Source organism: Sinocyclocheilus rhinocerous, unplaced genomic scaffold (assembly GCF_001515625.1).
Source record: "Sinocyclocheilus rhinocerous isolate Xijiao unplaced genomic scaffold, SAMN03320098_v1.1 scaffold1420, whole genome shotgun sequence".
Classification (NCBI taxonomy): Eukaryota; Metazoa; Chordata; class Actinopteri; order Cypriniformes; family Cyprinidae; genus Sinocyclocheilus; species Sinocyclocheilus rhinocerous.
The window spans coordinates 108,059-115,920 of record NW_015666537.1 but is presented as its reverse complement, the minus strand read 5'-3'; the positions used below and the strand labels follow the sequence as shown (position 1 = coordinate 115,920).

Here is a 7,862-nt window from a genome sequence, read left to right as displayed (position 1 = left end):
AAAATGAGACCAATCGGACCAATCACCGCAGATTAGCGTCACGCAAAGGAGGGGTTTGGAAAAATGAATTGTTGAGCGAATCGTTTGGGAGTGGTTGAGTAAGTAAGGTAAAAATAAATACATATTATAATAAGACAATGAAAGTGTTTTTTGACCTTGCATGCATGTCAACCTGTTGTTGGGGACTCCAAAATATGAACCTTTCATTACCCATAATAGGGGCACTTTGGTTCATGCCATTTTTGAATTGATCTCCATGAAAGTCATTAGAGTTATTCTTATGTGAATTTAAAGGAACACTCCACAATTTTTTTACATCGTGTACTAAGACTGACGGAAAATGAAAAGTTGCGATTTTCTAGGCCGATATGGCTAGGAACTATACTCTCATTCCGGCGTAATAATCAAAGATCGGCTGAATGGATTCGAAAACGGTAAAACTCAACTGTTTAACTCTAGGGGAGTTGGAAAATGAGCCTATTTTAAAAAATAGTGGAGTGTTCCTTTAAGACATTCATTAAAAAATACACCAGATGTCCACCCCTGTAAGTTTCAAGACCAGTCAGGTCTGTTATGTCAAACTGTCTATGATATCATCTAACAAAGAGCTTTTTAATTTAAATGAAAAGTGAATAGAAAATGTTCCATTCAATGAGAACAAGCTCTGAATCTGAAACTGCCATTTTTCCTCTGACATCATTTGATAACTAAAAGAGACTGTCCCATTTCCATCCAATATGCTGAAGATGTCAGAGGGCAACTATGTAGGGCTCATTCTAGAAAAAAACTGTCACATTTACTCAGATGTTTCACAATGATGAGTGCAATAGGTCATACTATAATCCTTACAGCCAATTCAGAAAAATAAGTATTTCCTGACTTTTTTTTCCAGGTATTCTGTATAATCTGCCACCAAAAGTCTAAACACAAAACATGTTTCAAAAATATACATTTTGCATATCGGCAGTGTACCTGTTGTGTCTGAATGATATTTATTGCAACCACTTATAAGATCTATTTAAGGGATAGTTCACCTAAAATGGAAAAATCTGTCATCATTTACTCACTCTCATGCATGTCGTTCCAAACCTGTCAAACTTTTTTGTCTATAAAATAAAACTCATTGGCGTCCAGTGTTGTTTTGGACCTCACTAACTTTATGGACCTTATAAAAAAATAATCATTTTGTGTTCCACAGAAGAATGCAAGTTATACAGTTTTAGAACGAAATAAGGGTGATTAAATCATTTTCATTTTTTGGTGAACAATCACTTTAAGAGAAAAAGCATGACTTATGCAATATTTTAGTAAACTAAAGACATAGTTAGATTGCAGAGCCATGTTCCTATAATCAACAAAGCTATAGTGACATTTTAACTGTATAGCCTGAGGAGAACTGGCCCCCTGGTGTAGAATGGTGTCTCTTAAGTTTTTTTTTTTTCTTCATTATCCCAGCATTAAATTAAGTTTTCTGTTCCTTGCCACAGTGGCTTTTGGCTTGCACACTAGGGGACTAAAGATAAAAGTATTATTATGGTTGAACTGCTTAGTAGTGGGCGATATGCTCAAAAACTTAAACCTTGATATGCATCATTTTAAATATGACAATGAAACATATCACATAATAAGTGTGTCACTGCACCAAAATTGTATAAATTCAAACCAAAGCCATACAATTCTAATCCTCAATATCACTGCAAAATGGATTACTAACTTTAGTTGACAATTATTACATACATCCAACTTAAATGTTATAAATACATTAATGTGTATACTCAAGTTACATTAGCAAATCTCAACTGGTTGATTGTTAATGTCATTGTGAAATGTAAACTATCCAGCTTTAAATGTGGACTTCAGTGCATTTAGGTATTACTGACATGAATTTCTGAAAAGCTGCTATAGAAATAAAATTGACTTGTGTATCTGTAAGAGCAGGAGTCTCCATTTAACTTGAATGTGCGAGGCTTCTGGTATCATCCGCTTCCATTTATTTTTAGCTGTACAAAACAGCTTGTTATGCTGCTTGATACTGCATACTGGTATTTCTTATTTCGTAATATTTTAATTTATTCTCGGAATTATAAACACATTGAATCATAGCACAAATAGTTTTACTGTTTACTGCACCAGTTATTTTAGTTGTTTACCAATCACAGCTAATAAATTGGAAGTTTTGCACGACCACAGAAAATAGCTTACTTCCGTGTTGCACAATATTAGATAATCCCTCCTCTAATTCTGAAGATAAACTTCTCTAAAGTCTTTTTGATGTTTGTCATGATGTCTAAGTAAGAAAAAAAATGATTTAAATAAAAGCCTACAGTGTAGACCTCATATGTTCAATCATGTTGAGAGATTCCTATTAAACAAATCGAGTTGCATAAATTGTGTTGCACCTACTTGATTATGCAATCATTTAGTCAAATACTCTTAATCCGTTTTCAGACAGGAAGGCTTCTAGAAATAACCTGATCGCATCAAAGAGAGCTGCCTCCACGGACAATAAATAACACCCAGAAACCAGTGATATAAATCTATGGACGTGGAAAGCATTTGTTACTGTGAAAATCTGTACTTTCTCATCATAGTGAATCTAGCTGTCAGGAATGACAAAATGCTCTTTTGTAAAGCTCTTGTGACTATCATGCATGGCTATCTTAAATAATTAATAGTGTTGACATCAGTCAGGTTGGTCCATACCCTGACTTACCTGAAAGGATATGGGATCCTTTGATCTGTCCTCCGTATTATCATTCTCATCCTCATTTTCATAACTTCCTGTCGCTAAGTAACCCTCGTCAGGCCAAGGGAAGATGCCGTAGCTGCCCCCACATCAAGTAGGGAGAAAGCCGAATTCTCTGTACCACAGAAGAGGGCCAGACCTCCCACTTTAAGACAATTCTGTTACATGGCATAGCTCATCTAATGCCTTTCCACGTTGTTAAAGAACATGTTCCAAAAGACCCAAAGCCATTAGGTTTCTCATGATCCACGGCAGTTTCACATCTCTGGTTAGCAGGTACCCTAACAAAAGGAACTTAAACAGAAGACAACAAATGAGAGCAGCACTTGGTGAAGAGGGCAGAAAAGGGATTACACTTGTGCATGTCCCATCGAGTCTGATCCCCCAGTGGTTTAGTGCACTTCACAGGCTTAGGACAGATTAAACACAGGATGTGTGCGCCTGTCGTTCACAGCCACAAGTGTGTCATGTGAGCGATATTTTGAATAAAGTGGATGCGTTTATAGAGTTCAATATACAAAACTTCACCAGTCAAATGTGGTTAACTTTAATACTTTTTACTTAAAAGTGTAATTTCTATACCTAGAAAAGTCATGTAAATTAATGTTTTTGTTGTTGTTTTAAATAATATATATGTAATTTTATCAGTCAATTTTAGTAAAAATATTTAAAGAAATATTTTTTTCTTAATTCTTATCCAGGAAACCATTAATGACTGGAAAAGTCGTGTAAATTCACTGGTTAAAAAGGTTGGGATCCATGAAAAACATTCAGCTCTTAAAACTTCTGAAACATTATTATTTTAATCAAATAATTAAACTATTAAAATTATTTAATTGCAATAATTTTACTTATAATTATTTAATTAAATGATTTCTTTTTAAATGTATATTATTTAATTACAATTATTTGAATTATAATTATTGTAGTTACCTACTTTAATCTGGTTCCATTGTCATTTCAGCCAATATTGTGTATAGGGGTGCTTGGAGTCAAAAAGCTGAAGAACCACTGATGTACAGGTGCATCTCAATAAATTAGAATGTCGTGGAAAAGTTCATTTATTTCAGTAATTCAACTCAAATTGTGAAACTCGTGTATTAAATAAATTCAGTGCACACAGACTGAAGTAGTTTAAGTCTTTGGTTCTTTTAATTGTGATGATTTTGGCTCACATTTAACAAAAACCAATAAAATAAAACCAATAAAAAAAACATTTTTAGTGAATAGTTGGCCTTCTGGAAAGTATGTTCATTTACTGTACATATACTCAATACTTGGTAGGGGCTCCTTTTGCTTAAATTACTGCCTCAATTCGGCGTGGCATCGAGGTAATCAGTTTGTGGCACTGCTGAGGTGGTATGGAAGCCCAGGTTTCTTTGACAGTGGCCTTCAGCTCATCTGCATATTTTGGTCTCTTGTTTCTCATTTTCCTCTTGACAATACCCCAGAGATTCTCTATGGGGTTCAGGTCTGGTGAGTTTGCTGGCCAGTCAAGCACACCAACACCATGGTCATTTAACCAACTTTTGATGCTTTTGGCAGTGTGGGCAGGTGCCAAATCCTGCTGGAAAATGAAATCAGCATCTTCAAAAAGCTGGTCAGCAGAAGGAAGCATGAAGTGCTCCAAAATTTATTGGTAAACGGGTGCAGTGACGTTGGTTTTCAAAAAACACAATGGACCAACACCAGCAGATGACATTGCACCCCAAATCATCACAGACTGTGGAAACTTAACACTGGACTTCAAGCAACTTGGGCTATGAGCTTCTCCACCCTTCCTCCAGACTCTAGGACCTTGGTTTCCAAATGAAATACAAAACTTGCTCTCATCTGAAAAAAGGACTTTGGACCACTGGGCAACAGTCCAGTTCTTCTTCTCCTTAGCCCAGGTAAGACGCCTCTGACGTTGTCTGTGGTTCAGGAGTGGCTTAACAAAAGGAATACGACAACTGTAGCCAAATTCCTTGACACATCTGTGTGTGGTGGCTCTTGATGCCTTGACCCCAGCCTCAGTCCATTCCTTGTGAAGTTCACTCAAATTCTTGAATCGATTTTGCTTGACAATCCTCATAAGGCTGCAGTTCTCTCGGTTGGTTGTGCATCTTTTTCTTCCACACTTTTTCCTTCCACTCAACTTTCTGTTAACATGCTTGGATACAGCACTCTGTGAACAGCCAGCTTCTTTGGCAATGAATGTTTGTGGCTTACCCTCCTTGTGAAGGGTGTCAATGATTGTCTTCTGGACAACTGTCAGATCAGCAGTCTTCCCCATGATTGTATAGCCTAGTGAACCAAACTGAGAGACCATTTTGAAGGCTCAGGAAACCGTTGCAGGTGTTTTGAGTTGATTAGCTGATTGGCATGTCACCATATTCTAATTTGTTGAGATAGTGAATTGGTGGGCTTTTGTTAAATGTGAGCCAAAATCACCACAATTAAAAGAACCAAAGACTTAAACTACTTCAATCTGTGTGCATTGAATTTATTTAATACACAAGTTTCACAATTTGAGTTGAATTACTGAAATAAATAAACTTTTCCACGACATTCTAATTTATTGAGATGCACCTGTAATTCCATTCCACTTGATCAAAAGCTTTTTCTGCATCGAATGCAATAATTACCAATTTAGAGTGAGATTTTTGTTTGGAATAGATTATATTTAGAAAACGTCTGACATTGAAAAAGGAGAATCTATTAGGGACAAAGCCGACCTGGTCGGGGTGAATAATAGTTAAAATGCATTGGTTTAATCTAGTTGCCAAAATTTTGGGGAACACTTTTAAATCAGTATTAAGAAGAGCAATTGGATGAAAAGAGGACACATTAGTCTCATCCTTGCCTTTCTTAAGAAGTAAAGAAATATTGGCAAAGTAGAGAGAAGGAGGAAATTTCTGCTTACAAAAGGAATGATTGAACATCCACAACATAAGGGGTGCAATTTTACCAGCATATTGCTTATAAAATTCGATACAAAAGCCATCAGGGCCAGGAGCCTTCCCGTTGGGGAAGGCATTAAACGCATCCAGTATCTCTTGAATAGTAATCTCTTGAATAGTAATGTTAGCATTCAACATTTCTGGTCAGCCTCACTTAATTTTGGAAGGGAAAGCGAATGAAGAAATACTACAATAGCTTCCGAAGATACAGATGTCTTGGATTTGTACAAATCTGCATAGAATTCCATAAAGCGATTATTAATGTCCTTTTAATTTTTTAATAATAAAAAGTCACAATTTTACCATCCTTATCAGCAATATGATGAATTGATCTGCTAGCATACGGACCCCTTAACTGCTGAGCTAATAGTTTATCTGGTTTATCCCCAATCTCGAAATGTCTTTATTTAATTTTTAGCAACGTCTTATTCACCTGATCCAAAGTAATCGTATTGTATTCATATTTAAATGACATAATATAATTTAAGACACACAAGTCTGCGGTATCCCTATATAATTTTCCCAGTTGGGTAAGACGGGCATCTATCTCCACTAAGCGTTTTTGTCTAAGTTTCTTTGCTGCTGACTCATAGGAAATGATATGTCCCCTCATTACTACTTTAAAAGTTTCCCATAACACAGAGTCAGAAACATCACCTTTATCATTGATCTCAATAAACTCTGTCAAAGAATCTGAAATATGCTGGCAAAATTTCACATCTGAAAGGGGGTAAGTATTAAATCTCCAATCATAACTTGGCTTTGCTCAACCAAAGTCAAAAGATACCGTAACAGCGGAATGATCAGAGATCAGTTGTGGTATTTAGATGCAGAAATGTCAGGTAATAATTTAGAGTCTATAAAGAAATAATCTATTCTTGAATATGATTTATGGACATGAGAAAAGAAAGAGTACTCCTTACATCTTAATATATATTGAGGTATATAAAACATAACTTTATTCTAACGTTCTGCTAATGTTATTCTAGCCTAACCCAATTCATCATGTTTTTTGATGATTTTTCTGCATTGGTATGTAGTTATTCATAAATAAAGCAGTAAATCTATATAAATAAATCAGTCCACAATCCATATCTTTGTTGATCCATTGTTTTATTGTTGATATAAAATAGCATAAGCCATGAAATACTTCCAAAACATTTAATTATCAAGTATATAAAAATAAACATGCAGAGGTGCAAGTATATTAAGCTACGATACAGCTTGAACAAATAAATTACAGTACTTTAACTATAAATTACCTATAACTATAAAGTACTACTATAACAACAAAACATGACCGGCAGAGAGTTCATAGGTGGCCTCCTTGGCCGGAACAGGACAGACAGAGAGTTCATAGATGGGTACCACTGAAACCTCTGGAGGTTCTGCAGTTGTAACATCAGGAAACAGGGAGAAGTCAGTAATGGTCTCTTCGACCACAACATGACAGGCTGAGAGTACATCGCTGGGCGCCACCACCACGCAAGGAGCTGAAGCGAGCGCCTCCACCTCGGGAGGTTCTGTGGTGGTGTATGCAGCCCAAACACACCATAAAACGATCCCCATCAAGGGAAGCGCTTCAGACAGGGGAATCAGTTCAGGAACAGGAGGGCTAGAGTGAGTGGGTTTGGGGATACCAGCTGCGCGTGCAGACACCAGCGGTGCATCCCTCACACTGGATACCAGACTGGGATACCGAAGGACTGACCTTGATAATCTGGGTGCAACAGATAGGACGTGACAAGACGCTGGATGAACAGCTGAGACGTGACATGACTCTGGAAGATCAGCTGATATGTGACGAGATTCTGGAAGATCAGCTGTGACGTGACGTGACTCTGGACGAACTGCTGAGACGTGGCGAGACTCTGGATGAACAGCTGAGACGTGGCGAGACTCTGGCAAATCAGCTGAGACTTGACTTGACTCAGCAATGGAAGCTGTGACTTGAGTTGACTCATGAAGATCAGCTGTGATTTGACTTGATTCAGGAAGATCAGCGGTAACTGGACTTGACTCAGGAAGATCAGCTGTGACCTGACTTGACTCATGAAGATCAGCTGTGACTTGACTAGATCCATGAATATCAGCTGCGACTTGACTTGACTCCTGAAGATTAGCAGTGATCTGACTTGACTCATGATAATGAACTGTAACTTGACTTGACTCAT

At 37.1% G+C, this 7,862-nt stretch overlaps 1 protein-coding gene across 1 annotated transcript in view; it reads right to left on the bottom strand.

Moving 5' to 3' along the window:
- The window catches only part of LOC107732573 (regulator of G-protein signaling 20-like), a 10,870-nt gene extending 8,004 nt beyond the window's left edge, over positions 1-2,866 (bottom strand). The window contains exon 1 of the mRNA XM_016543932.1: positions 2,714-2,866. The gene's annotated coding sequence lies outside the window, so the exon portion shown is untranslated. The remainder of the gene's footprint in view (positions 1-2,713) is intronic.
- Positions 2,867-7,862: the final 4,996 nt, after the last annotated feature.